At 41.6% G+C, this 27,831-nt stretch overlaps 1 long non-coding RNA gene across 1 annotated transcript in view; it reads right to left on the bottom strand.

Annotated features, from left to right (window-relative positions):
- Positions 1 to 7,668, bottom strand: part of LOC149070950 (uncharacterized) — a 52,240-nt gene extending 44,572 nt beyond the window's left edge. The window contains exon 1 of the long non-coding RNA XR_016194989.1: positions 7,554 to 7,668. This is a non-coding gene — a long non-coding RNA (uncharacterized LOC149070950). The remainder of the gene's footprint in view (positions 1 to 7,553) is intronic.
- Between the last annotated feature and the right edge of the window lie 20,163 nt (positions 7,669 to 27,831).

Below are 27,831 nucleotides of genomic sequence, written 5' to 3'. Positions count from 1 at the left end.
CTTATATATAAAAGGAACAAGCGCCATTAATTTAAAAAGCTGTTAAAGTTATCTTCAATTTTAAAAATAATAACTATGACTTTAGGTACATATAAGTTGTTTTACACATACCATTAATATTCCTCTCCCCTCATAACTTCATCATAGAAAAAACTGATGGTTCTCATTAAATAATTTTAAATTAATATTTATCTAAAAGGAACCAATAAAGTTTGACAATAGGTCATTGAATATTAACGTGTCATATGTATTAATTAATATGGAAAAAATACAACAATATAAATGAAAAGTCCACTTCTTTCAGATGTCGGGGCACGGTTGGCGCTGATCAATTGGAACTGGTAGCTGTGGTTACATGTATATATATGCATATTAGTCTTGTAAGTTCTAATTCAGCCCTTTATCTTATAAACCGTTCGTCGTAGAGAGAGAGAGTTAAATTTTTCTGATTTATAAAAATATTCTCAACAATCAGTCTGTACCAGTTTTGGGAGTGAAAATACAGTGTGTCACCATATAAAAAATATCCGGTAAATTTTTATACCGTTCCCCCCGTTCTCTAACTTCCGATTCGTAAGTTGTTGCCCTGTCTCTTCTGAGACCAACAAAAAAATTCCATATTCCAAAGTGCAATATTTGCTGAGATTTTTGAATTCAAAATCGGATAAATGTTGGGAAGAACATCATAAACTAATGGACAAAGCTTCTTCCCCTCAAAAATACTGTTCTTTCCCAACTTTTATTATATTTTTGATTTCAAATATCTTGGTGAATATTGCATTTAGAAACTTTTTCTTGGCGTTAGGAGAGACAGGGCAAAATCTTAATTGGAAATTAGAGAACAGTGTGGGGACCGTCTAAAATATTCACATTTTTTATTTTGGCACACTGCATTTTCACTCTCGAAACTAACCCAGATTGATTCTTCAACATATTTTGAGCATATTCTAAAGTAGAACCAACAACGGACGGGTGATTAGATAAAGACCGAATTAGGGTTTACAGGACACCCAGTATATACGAATCGACATCATTTGACATCAGCCCCCGTCTTTCAAGTCCAACTCCACCTAAGAGAAAGGGGGTGTGGTCCTACAGAATCTCTTCGTCCGGTGGTGGAAATCATGGTGGACTGCATAGGTGGCCATCCCCCATTCACTATACACTCTAGTGATTCGCCCCCCTCCATACGGAAAGTCTGTATCCGCTTATGGTTGACGTAGCCGCAACTATAAGGATTTCGCCTAGCCTGGGAACCCCAACGGTCGCTCTTTTTAGCTCTGTAAACTACACAATGCATTTCCTTGAAATCATGCAGGGAGCCCGGTAAAAGTGTGGGTCCTGTTAAAAATTAACAGAATGTCATGTAGGTATAAATAATGGCTTCTACCTCATATCGAAAGACCCCCTTGGTCATGGGTTTCCTACTGGTGTTCCGTTGGAGCTTTGTTGGAGTTCCGTGGAATCACAAACGTCACGAAACTTAAAATTCCCAGGCATCCCGAAAGCATTTAAAGAAAAAAAACCTTTTTGTTACTGATACGTTTAAAGCTATTTTTTACACTGCTGGCCATCGTAAATGCAACACCCTGAAGGAAGCATGCAAATAATATGAAATTTACAACATGCATTAGCGGAGGTGAGATATGCAAATGATTAGAATTTCAGCGCAGACGCACATCACGCGCGCCTGTGGCGCCACTTCAAAGCGCTATTTAAGGCTTGGAGATTTCGACGATTTGAAGTACGGCAATTGTGTTTTTCTTGTGGTTTTTTCAAAAAAACGATCAATTATGCCTCGTAGAAAACAGCGATCATCTTTTGATCAAGTATCCGAGTTCGACAGAGGAAGGATAGTGGCCTACCGAGATCAGGGAAATCGGTAGTCGTGTTGGACGAAACCAAACAACTGTAATGCGGATATGTGATCGTTGGATGCAGGAGGGTACGACGGACCGACGTGTTCGATCGCATCCACCTCAGTGCACCACTTCACGTGATGACAGGGGTATTGTGCGTATGGCAGTGACGGATCGCTCAGCCACATCACGAACCATAGCACAGCACATTCAGTCTGTACCGCATCATCCAGTGTCTGCGCGTACCATTCGACGCCGTTTACAGCAGAGTGGTCTGTCCGCAAGACGTCCATTGCTTCGTCTACCCTTGACGCAGAACCACAGACGTCTCCTCCGCCAATGGTGCGATGAAAGAAGGATGTGGACGGCACAATGGAATGAAATTGTCTTTACTGACGAGTCACGCTTCTGTCTGCAACATCACGATGGTCGGATTCGAGTCTGGAGACACCGTCGAGAGAGGATGCTGAACAGCTGCGTTATGCACCGCCACACTGGTCCTGCACCGGGTATTATGGTATGGGGCGGTATTGGATATCACTCTCGTACTCCTCTAGTACGCATTGCCGGTACTTTAAAAAGCCAGCGCTACATCTCCGAGGTGTTGGAGCCAGTTGTCCTTCCTTACCTTCAGGGCTTGCCCACAGCCATATTTCAACAGGATAATGCGCGACCACACGTGACACGCATTGTCCAAAGGTTCTTCGTCAATCGCCAGATTGAATTGCTTCCCTGGCCAGCTCGCTCTCCGGATCTTTCGCCGATAGAAAACATGTGGTCCATGGTTGCTCAACGATTGACCCAGATTACATCCCCAGCTGCCACACCAGATCAACTTTGGCAACGCGTGGAAGCTGCTTGGTCTGCTGTACCCCAAGAACACATCCAAAGTCTCTTTGAATCAATGCCGAGGCGTGTGGCAGCGGTGATCTCCAACAATGGCGGCTACTCTGGCTACTGATTTTGGCAGGAACCACACTTCACAGATGTCTATAAATTTAATCATTTGATGCTTGGTCAACATGTTATCTACAAAATAAATATTGTTGCGATATCTCTTGTCTTTCTTGGTGTTGCAATTTGGGTGGCCAGCAGTGTATTTTAAATTTTAATGAATTAGTGCAGTTTAAAAAAAATCAACACCACTTGGATGACTAAACGACTCGGAAAACTGTAACGTTACATTTTTAAAAAAAAAATAGAAGCTGGTTCCAATTCAGTGCGTCGGATAAGATATCATAAATGTCATTCTTCGTTTCATTAGGAAAGTCGTAAAAAAAGATGATTTTTAGAAACTTTTTATCTATAAGAAAAGTGAAGGATCAGAACTAACTTCAGAACTCAGTGAATTTTACGTGTCACCCAGAGCCGTTAAATGCATGGGGCTCACCTGGTCAGGGCATGAGAAAGCGCGCGCGCGTGTGTGATATATATATTAAATGGGGCCCGATTTGAACGATAGGCTACTTTAAAAGTTCGTCAGAGCAGGGCAAATGCCTGAAATGGGCGAAAGACTGTCGCGCAACAATGGTTTTTGGGTCTCAACAATCACTTTCGGAACGTTTGCTTTGGTTACCGTGGTTCCCTAGCAATGCGTTTCAGACGTTGTTAGATCGGTTACTGCTGCTACAATGGTAGGTTATCGAGATTTAAGTGAGTTTGAACGTGGTGTTATAGTCGACGCTCGATAGATGGGACATAGCATCTCCGAGGTAGCGATGAACTTTGGATTTTCACGTACGACCATTTCACGAGTGTGCTGTGAGTATCGGGAATCCGGTAAAAAATTAAATCTACGACATCGCTATGGCCGGAAAAATATCATGCAAGAACGGGACCAACGACGACTGACGGGAATCATTAAACGTGAGAGACGCGCAACCCTTCCGCAAATTGCTGCAGATTTCAAAGCTGGGCCATGAACAAGTGTCAGCGTTCGAACCATTCAACGAAACATCGATATGGGCTTTCGGAGCCGAAGGCCCACTCGTGTACCCTTGATGACTGCACAACACAAAGCTTTAAGCCCTGCCTGGGTCCGACAACACCGACATCGGACTGTTGAGGACCGTAAACACGTTGCCTGGTCTGACGAGTCTCGGTTCCAAGTGCTTCGAGCTGATGGACGTGTACGGGTATGGAGACAACCTCATGAATCCATGGACCCTACATGTCAACAGGGGACTGTTCAAGCTGGTGGAGGCTCTGTGATGGTATGGGGCGTGTGCAGTTGGCGTGATATGGGACCCCTGATACGTCTAGATACGACTCTGACAGGTACGTAAGCATCCTGTCTGATTACCTGCACCCATTCATGTCCATTGTGCATTCCGACGGACTTGAACAATTTCAGCAGGACAATGCGACACCCCACACCTCCAGAATTGCTACAAAGTGGCTCCAGGAACACTCTTCTGACTTTAGACACTTCCGATGGCCACCTAAATCCCCAGACATGAACATTATTGAACATATCTGGGATGCCTTGCAACGTGCTGTTCAGAAGAGATCTCCACCCCCTCTTACTCCTACGGATTTATGGACAGCCCTGCGGGATTCATGGTGTCAATTACCTCCAGCACTACTTCAGACATTAGTCGAGTCCATGCCACGTCGTGTTGCGGCACTTCTGCGGGCTCGCGGGGACTCTACACGATATTAGGCAGATGACCAGTTTTTTGGCTCTTCAGTGTACATCGAAGAAATTCCACAACTTGAACTAAGCATTTTTGAAAGCAGAAACAGGCAGATGAATAACTTGAAGTTTGGGGGGGAGGGGATCAAAATACCTAGCGAAAAAAGAAAAAAAAACTATTCACATTTCTACGTTCCTTTAAATCTAGATTTGTTTATTTCATGAGTCGCGCAGAAAGTCGCCATATTGGTTAACTTAGACGCGGCTTATCTGTCCCTTAAAGAAAGAAGGAGCTATCACGTGATCCAAAGAGCCTCATTGAAGAAAACCCGGGCAGCGCCGGGTATTATAGCTAATCTTAACATAAATTGTAGTCGGTGTCCAAGCACATCATATTACCCGTCGGTTATGATACTGTTTAGACGGCGGTAGCGACACCCAGACACCCTGTATATTAGATAAATATTCGAAATTTGTTTTGGTTCCGTGTAACAACATCATTATCATCAAAGGTTCCGCGGAACAGTTACAACTATAAAGGGTTCCGCAAGAGCTTTTACGAAGATTTTTAACAGCTGGCTGATGCGAATATATATTTAGGAAAAAAGAGAAAATTCAAAAAGTGAGAGGACGTGGATTCGATTCCGCGCAAGGGCAGTTTAATTTTCTCTTTTTTCTAAATATATCTTCGCATCAGCCAGCTGTATAAAAACCTTCGTATGGATAGCGGAGAGTGACATCATCCTCAGACAAATGCTTTTACGTTGGAATTTTTCATTTTTCACATCTACATCTATAAATCTACAAAATTTTAGGCTTTGTTTTAACCTACTCACCGGCATTGACAAGATATCTCGCCTCTTTAAAAAAAGCCTCTTATTTTAGCAATGGAAAAGCCCAGATATTTTGTTAAGTTTATTTCTCAACTTAACATTTTTCCTATACCCCCTTACTTTGCACCTGCTGAAAATAGGAAAAAGAATTCATTAAAAAAGACATGGCGTTTTACAGGGTTTTAATGATTTCTACTATGCCGAAGAAAAGTTGAATAGCTTAACCTATTTTTGGTCAATACATGACCAAATTGAACAAAATTTTTATGAGTCATAACTGGGTACTTAAATAACGTATTTGAGAAATTGCAAAAAATTAGATATTAATTTAGCATTTTTGTTTGTAATTAATGTAAATTTACAATTGCAGTCGACGCTCGTTATAACGACCCCTAATTTTGTTCCACGGAAAACAGACGTTATATTAGGTCATCATATGGACATTTTAAAACAATCATAAAGTTTTGCTTGCCCGGAAAATTGTATGTTGCACACTGATTGCTTTTATAACAAAAAATTCATTTGTTATGATGTTGCAATGAAAATGTATCTGGTGAGAAAAAATTAAATACATTATACACAGCATGTACATTTCTTTTACTTACGAAAATACTGAATATGGGCTATAGAAACCTGCATTTACTTTTTATTACATGCAGGAAAATAATATAATTTCACTCGCCTATACTACTTCCTAAAGTAAAATTGCGCAATAAAATAAGAATAGGATAGAAATATATAATTAGAATAAGACAGAAAAATCAACCACTTGGGAAGTGGGACTGAGAGATCATGTAAGAAAATAAAACAGAATGATTCCCATGGCAGTGTTCCCAGTGATGGCGCTAGTTAACCACCGGGTTCTGTAGAACTTACAATGCCTCATCTTTTAACCATGTACCCTTTCTTCTCCAAGCATTAAGGGTGAAGGTCACACTCGAAGACAGATTTTTTTTTTTTTTTCATTTCTTTAAAATAACGGGCTGAGTTGTGTTTAGTCGTTGTAATGAGTTAAATATTTATCGGTCGTTATATTGAATAAAAGATGTCGTGATGGAAAGAGGACAATATTTGGGATTTGTCTTACCGGTCTTTATAATTGAAAGGTCGCTATTATAGACGGTAGTTATAACGAGCGTTGACTGTAATTAACTTTATGATATAAATCAACTTAATTTAATTAAAATAATTAGTAATTCTGATTTTGGGAAACCTCGTGTCTCATGTGACAGAAAAAATTTATTTCTGTTCACAGCCATGGAAAAAGTTTCCGGATCAAAAATCAGGATAAAATTTACAAAAATTAAATCTTTTGAAAAGTCATTAGGAATCAAATTTATTTTTGCAAACAAGTTTAAAAAATACTATGGTACTCTGATTAGACCATTCAATTTCCAAAAATGTTAATGTTGTACTAAAAATAATTTAAAAAAATTTTAAACAATGCGTTGCATCGAAATGCAATCAATGCATTAACACCCAGTTTAACGGCCCGATTTACCTTTTGCACCTGCCTAACTTAGTAAGACCAGCCCCACGTTCATGTTGGCATTCTTTGTGCGAGCTTCTAGGCCATGACTTTCAGTACTATCAAAAATACTGATTATACAGTAAATCTATAGGTATTCTGAATTAAAAACGTATAAAGTCTATCTCCAAGTTCTCAGGCTAGAGCTTCGCGAGCCTCGCCCTTTTAGGGCAGTAATCTCCGACGCCAAACGCAATCGATTGTATTTTTGAACCTATTTAAAACCTAATTAAAATTTTAAAAAAAAGTAGGGAGAGATACGAAATTAAAAAAAGGTATTTGAAATTTCTTAAAAGGTTATCTCTTATATATTGAAAGAAGCCATAGAAGAGAGAATGTAGAATAGAAAAAGATATGGCTCGAATGTCTCTTTGTTGCCTCAAACCTCGTCGGGGTTTTCCAGGAATCGTCGCCAGCGATTCTAAGAATATTTTGTTGCGTTGCGCGCGGCTTCCATCAATGACGTGAGAGACTCGTCAGCCAATCATTGACCAGAAAACTGAAGCAAGCCTTCCCTTTATACAACATATGAAATTAAAAAGTGAATGAGAACCAATTCCGAAAATAGTTGCGCGATTCCTATTTTCCTCAACACCCCCCCCCCCCATCCTTTTTTTTATGAGCATTTTATTTTCAGTCATCATGAAAAAAAAGAACTTTTTTTTTCGAAGAAGCGTGTCCCAAGTAATAATACATACCTAATAAAAAATTTCGCAGTTATTCGTCGAGTCACGTAATGAATGCGATGGATGTTTCCAAAAAAAGTTCTTCTCTCCCTCTTTCTCATGGTCATCATCACGCATGTTCATTGGGTTTCAGGATTTCTGAAATTATGCATTATATATACCATTAGCAAAAATATGAAGTGATTGTAAAGAAAGATGTCCTAGTCACTTGTTGATTAATCTAATATATATGTTGCTGCCAAAGCCCGAAGTTTGCCACTTCGCCAAGTGGCCAGCCCAGTTTACCCGGCCAATGACCGAAATTTGGGCTTTCGTAGGGCTTTGGTCGTCCCCTATATGTCGAACCCTATATATGGATCACTAAGATATCGATAGTCAGAATCCTTTCATCGTTAGGGTTGCCATAATAATTATGGTTAGCTATGGCTAATTATAAATGGCCATAATCATCACACGAAAAATACGCCAACGCGGCGATGACCCCGAATCATAGGGATCGATATATAGTGGCCGTCTAAAACCCGAATTTCGAACTTTACCGGGTCAACTGGGCTAGCCACTTCGGCTTTGGCAGTATTACAGTTGAAATAATTAGTCCTGGCTGATTCATCGCGGAAACGAAACTGCTAGTGCTATAAATATAAAAGTCATGACAAAGACTCGCTAGGATGGGATTGTTCGAAATTCAACCCTTAAGGGGTTTATAGGAGGGTCCAAAGGTTACACAGAAAAATGCCACCCAGCCGAAACCGCTGTAGCTACAAATATGAAATTTTGTCAGTAGTTTTATTTCATAAAACTTGGTCAAAGCAAGTTTAGGTGCCTCGAGATTTTTTTTAAAATTCCCAAGGGTGCCGCGAACGTAAAAAATCAGGCAGGCCCCGAAGAGGGATCAGAAAGCCCTTTTTCAAAAGTAGTCCAAACCAGTACGAATTTCTTCTAAAATGGCCTGTGTGTGTGTGTTGACATATGCGCAATGGAGATGCGGTGGACCGTGTCGTGATAAGCAACAGCGTGTAGAAGAGTCAAAAAGAGACGTCAGTTGCTAAATTTACGACGCTCGTCACCGAAAATAGACTGTGAACTTTGTCATGTCTTTTCTAAAAATTTCTAGCACCCTTCCCGGCACATCATCATTATCATCCCGTTGTCTTTTTGCAACTGTTTTATTCTCAGGAAAACTAAATATACTCGTCGTTGAAATAGCTACTAAATAAGCCATTTTTAGTCAAGGCATCTTTTTTTTTTTGTTTCCTTTAAAATGTTTTGTGGCACTTGAAGATGCGGAATTCTCGGAAGAGAGACACAGAACATTAGTAGGAGTATGTGTTTCCCAACCTTTTTGAGCCCCTTTTGGATCATATTTTCTTAAGATGGCTCCCTGTCTTATACAGGGCCACTCTCATAAGCGAATACAGGCTCTTCGAGGGCGGTATGTAAAGTGAACGAAGGGCGGATTTTCCACCTCAACCCTCCTGCCTATGCTGATAATGAAAATCTTTTGGGGAACGGGGTGGTTGCCTCTCCCATCTGTATCCACCAATAGGCCTTACCCTCACCCAGGAGCGAGACCCTTCTTACTTATCGAATTGAATTTAATAGAAACCAAATTTATAATGAACAAAAAATTTATAAATAAAATCAATCTCTAGAACTCCGGGCCACACCACGGATTCAGAAGTCGAGTGATCATCCTTCCCAAGAGCAACATTATAAGCAAAACTTGGGTCTGCGTTAAACACGGGACTATTCAACGAACTATGCAATAAATCGAACCTCCCGGCATATGATCCAAGGTCCACGCTTACCATGGGCTTCACTGAGCTCACTTCTAGTATGGGTTTTTGTGCATGGCCGTCTCACCATCGTGGGTCCTCGGGCAAAGTGATATTCTGGTACCCCATACTTAGCTAGAAGTAACGGCTTACGTATTTACATACTCACATTTGAATAACAAAGAACCAGATCTCATGGGCTGAGATAGCCCTGATTCTATGGACACGTCTGATGTATTCTGAAAGCAGTCACGTTTTTTTTCAACCTCATTTCACTTGAAAGCTTTATTTCTCCCAGCTCTCTGTGACCCTTTCGCTTTTCGTGGCTCCCTCTTTCATCTGATTTTTACCTGTTGCTCCCACTAAGAATATCTCAGGACCACAAGTAGGAGGGCATACGGCCTCAGGTGGAAAACCACTGGCATAGATGATCAACCCCATAACCCACGGGCTAAATGTGACTTGTGAAAGCATCTGATGTTCCCGCGAAGCTAAACGTATCTCTATATCACCCGTTGGAATACTCGCATTTTTCTCATTCATTTAGGTTTGATAATATCGAAATAGTATTTACTCTTTAAGCGGTTTTTTAAAATTTCCCTGATCTGATCCGCATTATAACTGCCACAGGAAGGAATTCACTAAAAACTCTGCAAAATGCCACACACCCCCTTTTTTATTTTCAAGTACTCTATCTTCCCCCAATATTTATGCTGTACACATATTCCTATAGTACCCCGAAGTGAAAGGGAGAAAAGCACCATCTCCTTCAGTTATCAATATTCGAAGCTGACTCCGTCCATTGGCAGTTGATGGGACAATTCGGGGGCATACAAAGCGATGCAGAACTAGCGGGGCTCTGCATGGCCCATAGGCGGAGATTAACTTGGAAGTGGGAGGGGACGACTGCCTAGAATTTTGTGTGCGTGGGGGGGGGGGGTCTATCCTTCCTCCCAAGAGCGAATTTAAATTGGTCTATCCTGTAAAAATATGGAACAATCCAACGCACATACACAATAAATCGCCCCTCCCAACTTTTTTTTTGGATCCGCGGGCTAGTTAGCTAATCGGGTTTAGTGAGTTTAATTCTTGTGGGGGGCCGTTTCAACACCATGGATTCATAGGCAAAAGGATATGCTAAGGCAACACCATCTATAGCAGAAGGCCTCCACGCGAAGTTCGTGACGTCACTGAAGAAGGTCATCTTACCTATAGCCATTGGATATGCTGTAATACAAAAAAGGGTAAAGTGCCATTCCGAATGATATGCAGGTCCGTACGTCCGCCTATGCTGATTCCAACCAGCTCGTCTGTATTGTGACCTTTCACGAACGAATGCGGGGTTATTTCGAGTACCCCTGTCCCTCCATACCAGAACACGTCGGGTGTGACACTCCAGACTGAATCGGGACTCGTCTGTAAACAGCACTTGGCTCCAATCATGTTGCTCCCAATTTCGATGTTCAGCAGCCCATCTTCTTCGGGCCGCACGGTGGCTGGGGTCAACGGAATGCAGACCATTGGCCTACGTCCCTCATGAAGCCGATTACGTACTATTTGGCTGGACACCCTTCGTCCTGTTGCCAAGAGCAACCGTCTTTGCAGATGCGTAGCATTCTCTGTTCTGTTTCGACGGGCTGTTAACCGTATATACCGGTCATCAGTTGCTGTAGTGGCGCGTGGCCGACCTTGCCCTGGTCGACGTCTAACATTTCCTGTTTCTTGGAATCGATTCCACAGCCTTGCAACAACACTTCTGGCGACTGCAACAGCGTCCGCGACACTACGTTGTGTTTGCCCGGATTGGATTCCAGTCTGCCTATAACACGCCATGCCATGGATTCCGGTAAATCACGTTGTTGAGACATCCTCAAGTCACCTTATCTCAAAAAAAAAAATACTGCGCAACCGAATTTCACAGTTACGGCAGTAAAACAAACGTTTCTGCAACATCCCGATTTCTGCCCTTATCTCCTTTTTCTGGTTTTTGACGTCATGAACTTTGATTTGCATATGAAGTTTTCTTCTTCCGTTTCCTGCTAGGCTTTAAATTATGGATGATTCATTTTATGTTACTTATTGGTATATATCTTTGCGTAATTTTGTTAAAACCACGTGCTCCCCTAATTGTTTTGAGCACTCTTTGGGCCCCTTCTCCCGGATTAAGTAATCTGGGCCTGGACCGGTACCACTCTATACCGAGGAGGCTTCGGCTGCCCACCTTCTCCAGAGGCGGACATATTCCCTTGTCCCCCGCTCCCCCCCCCCCCAAGAGATAAAAATAGAATTGAAAATATTTTTGAAAGTAATACCATTTCACAAACCCGTTGATCCGCCTTGTCACAAGCTCACATTTACTCACAAAAGTAATCAAAGACTGCCCCCCCCCCCTCCCATCGGTGCTTACGTAATACTTGAACAGCTTCTTAAACAGGGGTGCGCAATCCACACAGACCCCAATCGCATTCTTTCCATAGGGGGACTTTGACCTTTGAAGACCGGACTACTACACCGCACACCAACTCCGGTCATATATCGCCATACGGCAATTTCCAACCAGTGGAGTTGGGTGGGAAATGAAGGCTCCATCGATCGGTGGTCGCCCTAGGCTCGGTAGGTATCCATAGGCGGAGATAGACTTAGAAGTCTGGGGGGGAGGGCACGATTATGATGTCAATTCATATATGCATATATACATTCGATCAGTCGACTCCACCTTTGACGCTGGGGGGGGGGGCGCCCCCGTATCGCCGCCCATGATTCTTTCCACGATTTCCTGCCTATAATCAGCCTATGGCGGGGTTTATAGACATTTTTTCGGTACAATTTATAGGCACAATTTCGCTAGTTTTGGGAGGGGGCATCTCAACCCCTTAATGATCGATGATATATCTGATGAGATATCTCGGCAAAATGCATATGAAAGAAAAATGCGTTCCAGCTCTCCTTACCTCTTTTCTCATCACGAAGCAAATTCGAAGGTTGCAATGAAAGGCTAGTAAAGGCTATCTTCCAATGAAATATCGAATATCCGAAAGGGGAAAAACCCATCCAAACCGATTCTTTAACAGGCTAACTCATCTATCTCCATCGATCAGTGAACATGGTGGGCGGTCCCTTCACACATTTGATATTATACTAGAAGAAAGACGTGGACAATTTTAATTTCGGGAACGAATCGACCGTTCAATGTCGATCATGTTTGTTTCCTTTAAGGAGGAAGAGGCTCGTTCTGTTTCCTTCCCTGGCATTTCTGCGTAATCTGTTTCTGGATTCTTGGGAAAAAAAATTGTGTCGTCTAGATAACATATTGCGAAATTACAACACAAAACAAGATAACAATCACATCTATTTCAACAGATACTCAGAAATTCTCAGAAGAATTTTCAGAAAACACACTCAACTTCAGTAGAAGAATTTTAGTACAGTGGAACCTCTCTCGCTAATGGACACCACTGGAACCGAAATGTCCATTATGGGGGTTCAACTGTAATATCTAGTAGTACCTGGATTGGCCGTGCAAGAGCATGGGCATCGTGTCAGCTCCAAGTCGTGGGGATTCCGCGTTCGATCTCCGCCCGTTCATTGGTTTGTTGTGGTTTCCAACTTCGAGGTGCGAATGCGAACCTATCTTCCCATCAATCTCTTTACGTATGGGCTTTTAGCAATAAATTTGAACAACAGATAGTAACAGCAATAAATCTTCGAAATCGGTATCTTCGTTCGCCTGAAGGAAATGAGTACAGTAGATTTCTCTTTCGCTATCAACCATATATCCTTCACCCTTCCTTAAAAGGTGCCTATATAGGTCAGCGGACTTGTCACCCATCCTTTGAACGAAGAATACGTTTGCCGCTCCAAGTGACGTCTCAGAAATCGTTGTAAAACAGCAGGATAGGGAACAACGATTGGAAAAAGTGGTAATACTGATGTCACACTTTTGCTCAAAGTTGCGGATGAGTCAGTCTGATGGAAGGAGCTCTACCATTTTCCGTGGGGCTCACAATTCACACTCCTTGAACTTTGATGCAGTTTTTGCTCGTTCTTATCCACAGTGGGAACTCTAAATGGACGGTCCCAATATTGACACCCTCTGTATGATCAAAACCATGAAAATGGAATGGATGACAATATGTCATGGTGTATACGGGAAAAGTCCCATAAAATACGGGTCATATTGCCAATGCTGTGGAACGTGTTGTGAGTTTTCGTTTTAATGATTAATCCATCCTTACGCAGAAGTGGATTTGTGGTTTTGCCGCTTGTGGGCTTTCGCCCCTCTCCTGTTCTGGTTTTCTGAAAAACTAATTCCACTCCTTATTGTGATATAACCCGCTTGCCCCCGTAATTACGCCTGTGTCTTTAAGTCACTTTTTTTAGCACTTGCGAGCCTCCGCAGGGCCGTCTTAAGAACATGGGCCCCCGGGCCAAGTGGTTTTTCTGAGACCCTACCTTGAAAATTATAGAAAATTTCAACCGGATCTCATTTTTGTGAGGCCCCTCTTCTCCTGAGGGCCCCGGGCCGTGCCCGGGTGGGCCCATGCGTTAAGACGGCTCTGAGCCTTCCGTGCTCTTTTGGTCATTCACATGCTTGCTAACTGTTTTGGGTATACTTATATGCTTGCACACATTCTTGGTCACTGACCTGGCCCCTCGCTTTCCAAGTAACTCTTTTGGTCATTCAAATGATTGCATATGCTCTAGGTCAGTGGTCGGCAAACTCATTAGTCAACAGAGCCAGATATCAACAGTACAACGATTGAAATTTGTTTTGGGAGCCAATTTTTTCAAACTTAAACTATATAGGTAGGTACATTGTTATAAAATTAATTAAGGTACTCCTCAGCTGGTTTTTGCAAAAAACGTCCTCGATCTGATTGAGATACGTTCGCTGAGGTCGACCCCTTCCAACTCTCCCATCCACACTCGTCTTGTATACTTGTTTCGTCCATCTCCTTCCATTCATCCTCTCTGTATGTGTCCAAACCATCTCAACATACCTTTTTCAATCCTCGACACTACATCTTTCACTCCACAACGTTCCCTAAAATTAACTTAATAAACTTTACAAGTTATTTTACTTGTTGTCTAACGGATATCTGGCTCCCTTCTCTAGGAAATGTGCGGAAGATGGGTAAGCTCTCGTCCGACGAGATGTTAGCCGGAGGACGTCGTCGATGAAAGCCGGGCCGTCCTTTGGGGCAGAGGCCCCCAGGAGCATCGTTTTCGGATAGTCGCTGCTGGTGGATTGCTTCAGCAGTGATGACCGATGTTGGATGGAGAGAGGAGACCTCCGGAGAGCCGTCATGAGAGGTGGTTGTCCAGGAGCATCGTCTTCTATGATCTGGCAGGTTAGAGGTTCCTTAGTATGGAAAGCATTGCATGTCTCCCCCCCCCCCCCCCCATGTTCTGAAAGGAGACGCGTCTATCTACTCCAAAGCTGCATTAAGATCTTTCAAGCGGCGTTGATCTACTCCGAGTACCTTAAGAAAAAAGTCTCGTTTTCAACAACTATTTCCCGAACTTCCCAGTTTCAACCTAAAATACAGTTTTGATTTGTCACGGAAGTGTCATGTGACAGCAGCGTCAGGCTTTCACTGTTTTTTTTCCGCAAAAACCCGTGAAAAAGATGACTCATATGGGAGGGGAAGGAGGGAGAACAAAATGACTAAAATGCGTGTCTTAACATGATTTTGCAAAAATCTGGAATTTTTGTTATCCCGCACGTGGTATGTTGTGGAAGAGCCACACTCAAGGGGGCCAAAGAGCCGCGGTTTGCCGACCACTGCTCTAGGTCATTCAAATACTCACACACTCTCCAGGTCACTCTTTTAGTCAATCACTGACCTAGTCCCTCGCTCTCTAGGCAGAGGCGGATTTTATGGTTTTACTGCCTGTGCGCTACACAAATTTTGCCTCCCCCCCCCCCCGCTAATACGCCACTGTCCTTACGGGCCCCATCAACCTCTTCCAAATCTCACTATAGTTCCAATAGTTGTCAGCAACAGCCTTCTTCCTCTCAGATGCAAATGGGGGAAAAAAAGAGAATACAGTATCTCGTTTCTTTTATTATCATCCTCGTGAAGGCTACAACTCGGAGTAATGTTACGACCTCCTCATCTTCCCGATTCCGAGAACGTAATGCCTCTTCCTCCTCCTCATTTCTGCGAACTAGAACTGTTAACGATCTCCATCTGCGACGATTGGTTGCTCAAACGTGTCACGTGACACTTACACCTGGAAATCGCAATTACATGTACTATAGTTTTTCTCTTTATTGCTGAGCGTGTTCTTCGTATGGCGGGAAATCAAGCCCGTCTTTTTTTTTTTTAAATTCGTTCTTTGGTGACAGACCTCAGAGCTGAATTCTCTTCTGATCTCATGTTTTCTGATAATACATAATAAAAAAAAGAGAAACAATTTGAAAAGATAAGAAATATCAGACCTTCCTCTACCTTATACGAAAAAGAAACTCCTTTTTATTTCCAAATAAATGGTTTCGTAAATTTTACGTCACGGTTAAAACAGCTGTGACGGTGAAACTATGTGAATTTGATTTACCGTATCATTCACCTTTTTTTTCCCCAATAACTGATGACTGACCACAAACCGGATGCGGATCGAGGTTCGAAACTCTGTGAAAAGTTCGCTGAACCACGTCATATGCCCCGCAAATGTCTTTGGAAACCTATTTGAGGCTTATAGTTGAATCGACCACACGTTACACAAGTTATTCTCAATCTGGGGCCACATGAAGGATCCCCTTGCGGTCCTGGGATCACGGGTAGCTCGAGCTTACCTGCCGAACGGGTGCGAAGCCTCAAATGCCACCTCTAAAGGCGACCATGGCTGGAGGCTGACAGGGAAATAGCGGAGGGAATAGAATGAATATAGGAGGGGACCTCGACATAAACCTGATTGTTTTTCAGAAGAAAGCCACACACCATTGCTTATCGTGCAAAATTCCCATGACCAGACGTCCCTTTGTGGTAAAACTATGAAAAAAAGTTGTCCCGTTTATTTCTATACTAGACCTGTTAACAATCTTCATCTGCGACGATTGGTTGCTCAAATGTGTCACATGACTCTTACACCTGGAAATAACAATTACATGTACTAAAGTTTCTCTCTTTATTTCTGAGCATGTTTCTCGTATGGCGGGAAATCAAGCCGGTCTTATTAAAATACTTTTTTATCGGAAATACTTTCCTTGGTGACTTCGGATTAATGATTTTTTTTAAGTATGATGTACAGTACTGTATACATATAAGGGCGAAAGAGAACAAGTGGGGTGAGGGTGAAAGGATAAATCTACTTCGTACATACTTTCTCATCTATTATACTGTTTTTCTTCCATATTTTTTTTCTTTTTTCTAATGTGCGGTTAAGAGAGAAAAGGTTACCATATTTATCGCCAATTTGTCGAATAGAAATCATTCTAATTTCTTGCCAATTGTAAGCGAAGGGCTTAATATGCCAGATAACTTTATTCTCAAAACATTAAAAAACACAACTCCTATTTTTCCCGCATAATTTGGCTTTTGAGAGAAATGCTCATACCTTCACCTTTTCTACATCCGTGGATGACCCAGGGTTCTAGAGAGATCGATCTCATTTTTAATTTAGATTTGACTAAATTCAATAAGTATGAAGGGTCTCGCTCCTGGGTGAAGGGCTCTGAATAAGACGGGGAGCCACGAGAAGAAAATAGTCAAAAAGGGCCATGCAACTTATTGGCAGAAATGGTCCGTGGGGGGAACACAAAGGTTAAGACCCCCCCTCCCCCCAATCTAAGACAATGTTTCTCAATCTGAGATAATTTCTTAGGGGTCATTCAAGTACGTCATCATCGATGGGGGGGGGGGGATGGGGTTTCCGATTTGCTGACTTTTGATGACAAGGGGGAAGGGGGTTGTTTGGATGATGCTTACGTCATCAACCACCCGTTATGAAAATATGAAATATTCTTAATGACATCTTTTTCGGTGCGCCAAAAACGTAAAAAACACCTTTCGATAGTTATTGGGCACCTGACTAACATTATCCCTAATGATAAATCCCTTACAGAGCCAATTCAACGATCTCTAAATGTTTAACGGATCCTTCAAGTGCTCAGGAAATGTGTCCGGGATGCTTAAATGTTATGGAAATGAGCCTGGGCCGCTTAAATGTTGTGGAACTGCGCTACGCATAACTCAAGTAATCCGTACGTATGCCGAATCACTTAAGTAATCTGGGAATGTTCCGCAGGTAACTTGAGTGATGTGGAACCGCACCAGGGGGCCGCTTAAGTGCTCTAAAATTGTGCCCCATTTCACTCAAGGGATCTCTAAATGTGCCACGGATCGTTTAAGTGTTCTTGAACTGCGTCGCGGGTTACTTAAGTGATCTTTGAGGCCTACCTCGGTGATCTGAAAATGTGCCACGGACCACTTAAATGCTCTGGAATTGTTCCACTGGTCATATAAGCGATTTGTAAATGTGCCGCTTAGGTCATTTACCCTTCCCCCCCTTGGATGGTCATTTGGTCCATGGTAAATGGGGGGTCATTTACCCCCCCATTGATAACCTTCAACGCCACATTTGGTCCGCGGGTCAAGGGTTTACCATATATGGCTTAAATGGTGGGTCGCAATGAATTTTTTAAAGAGAAATATTAAGTTTTTACCCTTCAAATAGCATTGAAATTAACAGAAATCGATTATAATAACACACATATAAACGTATTTTGTTTCAAAATTTTTGCATTAAAAAATAAATATTTTTTCGTCTGGGGGGGAGGGAGGTGCACGAGCCCCCTATGCCCCCCTCCCACGGGTTTCTGATCCCACCAATATGCGTTAGGAGGTAGGGGGGGGGCAGTGATGACGAAATTTTGTTGACAAGGGAGAGGGGGGTCAAAAATGGCTAAAAATTTGCTTACGTAATACTTGAACGGCCCCTTACATGGTCTTAGGATATCCTAGAGTGGGGGGAGAGTGAAAATCAAGCGAGAAGAGGAAGCATAACAGGGAGTCGAGGCAACACCACCTATAGCAGAAGGCCTAGACGCGAAACTCGTAACGTCACTGAAGGTCATTTAACTTATTCTATTCGATATATTGCAAAAAAGAGCAAAGATGGCGCATGCGTCGGCCTGCTATATTGAATGGAGTGGCTATGGGTGAGATGACCTTCAGTGACGTCACGAGCTTCACGCGGAGGCCGCCTGCTATAAACGGTGTTGGTTGAGGGCAGGCCACAGAGAGCTGTGAAAAATAAAAAAAAATTTGGATGTGAAGAAATAAATCTGTCAATTGACATATTGCTGGAACTACTCTCAGCATTCCGCACAACTGTCGTCAGAACCGGGACCCCCCCCCCCCCCGCCCTTACGGTCATAGCCGTAAAGAATCATTTTCATAGGCTTTTTAGATGATGAGATCTGGTATTATGATTTCCAAGGGCAAGCGAGTATATGTGAAAAAACACTACAAATGCAAAGAAATATTTCAATCAGCTTGTACTTCTAGCTCTAAATACGGGGCACAGAACATCACTTTGCCCGGAGTTCCACGATGGTCCTGTATAGACCATCGTATAGAACCTGCCTAGGCGTTCAGAAATCAACCATATATATATAATGGTTTAGCTTACTGTCAATTCATTGAATATTGAATAGAAAGGATGTCACTCCTGGATGAGGGTAGGAGGCCCTGGATAAGACGGTATGGGGCGGAAAAAGAAAATATGCTTCAGAACCGAAGGCCATGGGCGAAAAGGGACAAAAAACGGTCAAATCAAAATGATTTAAATATAGCCTTTTCGAGGTGAAACTAGAGTTCCGTGGCAGGCATCGTATACTCATTGGTTGTTGGAGCTCCCAATTCTTACGAGTACGAAAGCCTGGATAACCAAGCGGAAATCGAGATGTAGTTCGGAAAGAAAATTCACATTCCTCTGTGGGGAATCGAACCACCAAGCTCTCACTGTCCGGGCGAGTGTTCTAATCATTGAACTACAGAGGACAGACATTTTCATTCCTTAGAGCATATGTATGTATCCTTATCCGCTTGGTTATCCAGGCTTTCGTACGAACAGCGGAGAGTGTGACATCTCGTTTCTCTCCATAAACTCCCAATTCTTGCTGACAGGACGGATTGGGAATAATGAAATTCGTTTCATTTCAGAAAAGCTATGACGTATCTATCGTTTGGAGACTCGATCTTCTGCTGCTCTATTCCGAGAATCGTTTGAGAGACTAGAAATATATAATCGTATTTGTTTGAGGTTTTCACAAAATCTCTTTCATTGGATTTTCCACGAAAGGGGGGGGGGGAGAGAGAGGAGGAAAAACAAAACATAACTATCTATTTCTAACTCTATTTCCTCGTTTTCAAAGAGCAGCAGCATCTTTTTATCGGAGTCGAGAGTACATTTCTCGAAATCGCGACGTTGGGAAAGAAAGAAACGCGAGATCGTGTTAATAATAACAATAATAATAGGTATCAAGTTACCTCCGGGAAATCCGTCAAGTGTCTGAGAAGCTTTATCTTCGAAAAAAGACTGCGATGACGTTTGCAAAAAACAAAAAACAAACATACACCGAGCGCTATTTTATTTCTGGAACAATGTTTATATCACGGGGGGGGGGGGGGGGGGTAGGTCGATTTTTTTTTTATAAGTCTGGCAGCCCCATTGAGTGGTTAGCGCATCCACCTCCAGTTTGACAGGTTTTCATTTGCTGTTCTCGAGGATGTATAGCAGTGGCCTGCAATTGTTGGTCCTGACTCTTACTCACACAACAGACTGCATATACCACTGCCCAAAAAAAAACCAATTTCCTAAGGAATTTTTAATGGCGGTTGCCGACTCCGAATCTGGCATTGGTTTTGTTAGATTGGCTCTAGTTTCTGAGATAACGCGCACACTCAACAATGTTGCTTATGGTGTATTACCACTGAAATTTTATTTAGAGGCAATCTGCAAAACAAATGCGATTATGAATCAGCACCCCAATATATCTTTGAGAAAAAGATCTATGTTGAGCAGTGTAATTGAAGAGTGGGCAAGGCCGTAACGAGGGGGGGATGGACTTGGGGCTCTGGTCCCTCCCCCGAAATGTGAGAAAATGAACCGCCTATACCTATAATACAATTTTTCGCTAAGCGAGTATTCGCTTGTATATTTGAAGTTTCAGGCAGACGCCCGATTTTTGTGTTCTGCAAGTAGTCTACGGTGTTCAACAGGACTACAACGAACAGTTATTCAATCACACTTCATAATTTGAGAAATTGGTGGAAGATGGCAGCACTGCACATAACAAGCATTATACAGGAACAAACTTCACGCGTTAGGTTCACAACACATAGGGGGTTATTCAATTATTACGTCAGCATCGATAGGGGAGGGGTTTCCGATTTGATGACAAGGGGGGGATAATGCTTACGGCATCAACTACCCTTTGTGAAAATATGAAACATTCTTAATGGCATCTTATTCAGTGCGCCAGAAACGGAAAAACCTTTCGATAGTTATTGGGCTATTGAAATAACTATTGAGATAAGTCCCCTACAGAGCCACTTTTTGGTAATCTCTAAATGTTTCACAGATCCTTCAAGTGCTCAGGAAATGTTTCCGGGCCACTTAAGTTGTGCCACGCATCACTCAAGTGATTCGTAATTATGCCACGGATCACTTAAGTAATCTGGGAATGTTCCACGGGTAACTTGAGTGATGTAGAACCGCACTGGGAGCCGCTTAAGTGCTCTAAAACTGTGCCAACTGTCACTCAAGAGATTTCTAAATGTGCCACGGATCGCTTAAGTGTTCTCGAACTGTGTCGCGGGTTACTTAAGTGATTTTTGAATGTGAAAAGTGATCTTTAAGGCCTACTTCAGTGATCTAAAAATGTGCCACGGGTCATTCAAGTGAATTGTAAATGTGCCTGTTTTACAAAATTAGGTTTGAGGGGTCAAGCCACATCAGATAACCTTCACGGCCACATTTGGTCCGCGGGTCAAGGGTTTACCATATATGGCTTAAAGGGTGGGTCGCAATGAATTTCTTAAGAGAAATATTGAGTTCTTACCCTTCAAATTGCATTGAAATTAACAGAAATAGATAACGTATAAAGGTTTTACTTTTTAAAAATTTCGAATTTTTTTCTTTTTTAATATTTTTAGCAGTGAAAAACATTTGTCTGGGGGAGGCGCACGAGCCTCCTATTTCCCCCCCCCCCCGCGTACGTTTCTGATCCCATCAATATGCGCTAGGAGGTGGTGGGGGCAGTGCTGCCGAAATTTTGCTGACAAGGGGGGAGGGGGTCAGTTTTGCTGAAGTAATACTTGAACAGCCCCATACACGCATATTCCAACATGTACCAATTTATTAGAAGTTCCGCAGAGGGATATGGACGAGGGGGATGTTGGCCTACCGTGTTGGAGTGTCTGCCTGCACCCGGAGAAGACTCTTTTTCAAATAGTCTTGAAAAGAATGGGAGATCGGCTCGCATTTACGCCTTGAAGTTGGAAAACCGCAGAAAATGAACCACCACTGTGCCATCAACGGGGTTCGAACCTTAATCCTCGCAATGAGAATTCATCACGATGCCGAACTACTGGTGTGAAAGAAATGATCAATGAATAAAATCTTCGTATTGAGTAAAATTAAAATTTGAAATATCTCGCTGCACTCATGTCCGATCTCAAGACACTTTGGTGACAACCAAACATACTATGATGATACCTTTTAGTTGGGAATCATTTTCCGAATTCATCCAAACAATATATTAAAACGATATAATAAATAAAAAAGTGCACGCAAAAGAGGAAAATGTACCTAAATATCGTAAAAATTTCTCGTGGTACCCTGAAGGGGGTCTCATCCTCCATTTTGGGAATCATTCTGGATTTGCAAAATAAAGGGGGGGGGGGCGTATGTACCAAGAGCTACCAATTTGTACCGAAATTTTTTTGAAAAATTCACCAATGGCTCTCGTTATTAAACACCAAAACCTGTCCGTGAGGGCCTCTACCAGAGGTGTACCCACAGGGGCTAAGCGGGCTCTAGCCCGGAGCAACACGTTCTAAGGAGCGCAAAATTTAAGCGATTGTGGTTAAGAATAAATTAGAACGGGACAAGAGCGGCCAAATTCGAATAGTCCGCAGGTGGCGAAACCTTGAATACCCCTCTGGCCTCCACAGTCCACACGTTTCCTCAAAATCTGACCGTTCAAAGAGCCAATTAGAAAAATTCAAAGAAAGAAGTGTGTGGCCCTTTTGCAAGGCGGCCCCCAGAGAACTTTCACTATATTAAATGATTAGCACACTAAATCTCGTTATCACAAAGAGCCCAGGTTGGACCATGCGTTAACACGGCCCTTTATCAATCTAGAACAGTGGTTCTTAGCCGGGGGTACGGGATGGGGGGAAAAAAGGTTTAGAACCACTGATATAGAATTTAAGCAATAACACAGGCAATAATACTATTAAATGCATACACGTCAATTGATAAGTAATCATAAATAATATCTTTATTTTGGCATCCACAAAACAATTTGAAAAAGAAAAATACACGATTTCATTACATCTCGTCGATTGATTATAACGAAATAGTATTATCACTAAATATCGAAAATAAATAGTTTTTGTATCGTCGACACACAACAATATTCAACATAAAACAAAATTGTTACAATCTTAAAAAAAATGATTCGAAAGCCACAATTCATTTTTTCTCGAGCGGGTGCTCATTTAATATAAAATAATGAAATCGTCGATTGAAATCAGAAACGCGGATCAATTCATCCTTGTGGGCAGGAGAGGTGGGGGCATCACTCTAGGGTCGTGAAGAAAGTAAATAAACATTTCAAATTGAATGAGTGGCTAAATCAACATGTAAAAGGCTCCTTGTTTGAAATGAGCTGATTTTTGATCGACATGGGGGGGGGGGGAAAGAACGTACCCTTGCCCCGCCGAACCCACTTGAGATAAAATTGAATAGAACGAAGCAACCTCTTTTGGAATTGGATCCATATCTGAACTGCGAATGGGTTTTATTTACTAGCATTAAACTACTACTGTCCTTCCTTCATCAAATAATTATAATGTAGCATTATAAATAACTGTTCTGTGTCTACCCAACTACCATTTTCCCCCCTTTATATATATTTCTCTAATATTTTACAATTTGTAATTTAATTGGAAACTTCAACTTATATAGTTTTATCTTAATGACTGGAGACAAATTATGTTATGTATCCCATGGAGTAGCTCATCTTCCTGAGTGTCTGTGGACGAAAAATTTTCAAAGCAGATTTTGTCAGCGAAACCACGAAACTTATAGATGCTCACGGACCACGTGAAATTTTGATCAATAAAATGGTTTTCAAATTGCTTTTGAAAGAAATGCGATAGACAATTAAAAACTATCAGAGGTCACAAAGTTGTCAAGCGTGCCTGGAACGTTTGGATATCGTTTCTACTGTATATTAGTAGCCATCTGCAAAATATTTTATGGTTGGTTCGTCGGCGAACAGCTTTGGTCGCTACAGTTCGATGGTTTGGGATCGGTGAACCCAAAACTTTTGTAGTAGGCCTATCCTATACACAGATTCGCTGTGCGGCTCATTACAACTTATTCTATTTAGAATGTGTTGCGGTCGAACGAGTCACGCTTCCGTAGCACTGATAGAAAGATGAATATCCTCTATTAAAAACAAGGATTTTTTTCCTGCAGAATTGGATATTCTAACGACATTCATTACATGCCATAAAAAATGGCCGTCGAAGAAAACGAAACAATTTACTTTTTTTTTTCCGAGAAAAGAATCGCTTCGGCGACGACGGATTCCAAGAAAAATGCCCCCTTTCTCCCAAATGGAATTCACGATTCAGGTCACAGACTCGAATTTTCTCTCGCCAAAATACACGACGTAATTCTATTTCGAATTTCGGTTTCGGTCTAATTGCGATTCTTTTGTTGGAAGCGAAAACGGCTTTAACCTTGTTTTTCGACGCCATCCAGATAGAAACTTGACCTATTTGCCGGATCTCGACACTAGTAGGTAGGGTCATGTGATCGACGTCAATGTTGGCTCGAAAAACAAAACAAACTTTACAATTGGCCCTGGAATTATCGAGCCGTAGGAGTTGATTGGGAAGGGGGGGGGTTAAGTATGTATGACAAACAGGTTTGAAAAACTTTGGTCGAAATATATAATTTTTATTGTTAACTTCTTTTAAGCTCAGTATATTGTCGAGAGAGTTGTTTGCTTTTATTACTGTGAAATTGTGATCGCTGCGTCGAATCCACCTTACCGTATGCCTGTAAAGGCGGGACAGCTGAAGTTATTGATAGGAGAGTCCATGGAATCCGGTCATTTTTCCTTCTGCCATGGCGGTAGAGACAAATTTGGATCTCAAAACGAATGCCAATTTTTTCGGGGTCCGTGAGCATTATCCGAGTCGAGTTTGTACCCATCACCCTCGGCTAATGGAGGCTTTACTGCGTTGAATATTATTTTGTAAAGTGGTCAGTGGAACACACATCGTCCGAAATATTACGTGACTTATCCAAAGTCCATTCTAAGCTTTGAAGGAAGACTCACGAGCTCGGCAAGTCCCAGTTCCCAAATGTGTTTTGGTGATGGACCTAGATTTCAAATGTGAGAAAACGATAGGAGGGACGACACAATCATAAATTAAGGATAATTGAAACATTGTTCAGAGCATACATTATAAAAACTCATTTCTACAATAATAATTACTACACACGGGCGTGGATGGTTGTAGGAATATATTATTACAGCATTTGTGATTTCGTTACAAGCTCGTTTCACCATCAGGAGATCCTTTGGTTTTATTTTGTTAATTATGAATTTTAAAGTACCATATATGCATTACATTAAGGGGTCTTCAACCTTTTTGAGTCGCGAGCACCTCTTTTATCAATCAAAAAAACACCATAAAGGAAGTCAAAAGGCCGAAACACTACTGACGTGATAATTACGTCATGTATTGTGTTTCGGTTAACATATGCTTAAACTCTAAAACATAATACAAAAGGCCGATTCACGCTATTCGGAACGTTAACAGTGTCTCACGGGTAACGTCAAATTTGCTCGATGTTTCAGACGTTACCAGTGTCAAATTATACGTTAATTATCAATCATTACAGTGACGTGGTGCAAGTCACACCATGTGGAGAATATTAATGATTACTATAAATTGAATTTCACGTTACGGCACAATCGTGGCCATCATGAGAATGAGTTATATAACCATAAGAATGCGTAGGTCATCCAAGGCGTCGTCCAGTAGGTGGGTTAATATGACCGTTAAGTCAAGGAAGCCACCGCTGGAACAGGACCTTGGGTGCCAAAAGTTTGAGATCCACTGATACAGAGTGAATCGACCTTAATTCTTGAATGGTGGATGTGACTATATAGTATTTTCAAAATCGCTAATATCAAACATTCTTGAGTGCTTCAAAAGAGCACCGCGGTATTCGCGAGTAACAGGTTGAAAATGTTTGCTTTACATAAACGAGATTCGTGACAGAAATCGATTCGAGTTGTGTAGAGGCGCCGATGTTTTTAAATTAATTACAAAATCAACATTTTGGTACATATGAATTATCATTGTCGAATCGCCCTCTTCCTTGGCCAAGTAGACAGAAGATTCAAGTTAAAGCAAAATAATTTTCTTTTTACTGAAAATTTGCCACACTAAGCCTAAATAGGACCAAGATCTAGTTGGGAGAGCTTAGAGCTTTGTTGAGATCATTCGATCCGTTTCATGAGTCAGATGCCAAACTTCAGGAGAGAATCTATATTGAGCTTCCTGATGAGCTTAGTTAGTCTATCATTCTTAAATGGGGTGAAACTAGACGTTTGGATAAAGTGTGTCGAGTTTAAAATTAAAAATATGATGCCTTATGCAATTAATTGTTCAACGTAACGGTTCGTCGGAATATCTTAACCTACGTTTATAACTACTACACTTCGAAGTTTAATGACGAATCAAGGGATACGTCGTACTCGTACATACACGTCGTCTCTCGCTTATAAAATGATTCAGAATGATGTTCAAAAGAAGAATTCTGATACTAAATCATCGACATGATTCGATTCCCTTTAAAGTTGGGACACTATTATTGATCGATATTAAAAATTTCGCAATGGTGGAGATTTAATTTTAGATTTACCCGTAACGAGAAAATTGTTTCGTTTTTTCGTCCGACGCCCACGAGACTTTTTTTTTGTCACTCACTCGCGAACAGAAATATGTGCCGACATCTCGTTTCGAAACAAAAGAAACGTTGGAGACTACTGTGTGGCTCGTTAAGAGTGGATTTACAGCAACTTACGAGCAATTTGTTGCTACAAGAAGGTTTTTTTTTCTCACAAATTCTGAGCCTTTAAAAACTTGCGAAGAAAAAACATGAAAAAGACAATTCAATGAATGAGAAACATAAGCTCAATTAATAATAATGACGACAAGGACACTTTGACTCGTTTCTTTTTTTTTTTTGTTGGTCCCACGATTTGGTTCCCTTCTGGTGAAGGAACGGATTAAAAACGATGTGAATCGGCACTCGATAATTTTTTGCAAGGCAGACGAGACAAAATAGAAATAAAATGAAATCAGGACGCAATTTACTGCGAATTATTATTGCCGGATAATATGCGTGGATAATTTTGCACCGCCGCGGGCCATGAATAATGAATAGAAATTGAAGTCTTCATAGTCGATATGATTGTCTCGATTAAAAGAAAAGATTGTCTTCCAAAGAAAACGTCATCTCCGAGACGATGACGGATATAATACACGAGTGTGGATAAATAATGCAAGTCGTTCGAGTGGATTTATTAAGACGGAAAAAGTTATATCTGAATTGTGTGTCAGAATTCGGCAAAGAAGTCACAGCGTCCATTCAGATACATGTCCAACTTCTTGAGAAGGCGGATACCATCCGGTGAATTTCGTCGTTCAACTACAATCGACACGCTGGGCTAGATGCATAAAGTTTCGCGACTTAAGCTGTAAAAACATGTCTTTTCCTGCACTACAACGCTAGTCTTCTTTTCATGTTCCTTCGCATATTCTTTCAAAAGTCCGCACAAATGAAACGTAACATGGTGCAGATCATGAGCTATAATGATCACACGTGATTTTCCTGTTTAATCAGCCAGAAGAATTTTCGCAACAAAACAGCAGAATCGCACCACGGTAAAGTACACTAGCTTGTCAAGTCATTGTACCGAACTGACCAAATTTCTTATTCATGGACGGTACCTGCCTTAAGAAGTTGGTTAGATGTCTGAATGCCTATGATGGGGATTCTTCTAACACATTACGTTCCATCTCTCTCACAGGTAACTTAAATTCTGCCACAACATTAGATATGCCTTGATAAATCACTCGAGCTAGTTCTACTAGATCGACCTAAATAGATAGCCGCGATAATTTGCTAGATCTAGAAACAGCTCTTGAAACCATCATTTGATGAGTTCCGGGCTGTTTCCCCCCTCC

Source organism: Pholcus phalangioides, unplaced genomic scaffold (assembly GCF_987345545.1).
Source record: "Pholcus phalangioides strain wild (caught in Gottingen) unplaced genomic scaffold, Ppha-v1.0 ptg000020l_1, whole genome shotgun sequence".
Taxonomy (NCBI): domain Eukaryota; kingdom Metazoa; phylum Arthropoda; class Arachnida; order Araneae; family Pholcidae; genus Pholcus; species Pholcus phalangioides.
The sequence above is the reverse complement of the archived record's forward strand: the minus strand, read 5'-3'. Positions and strand labels throughout refer to the sequence as shown.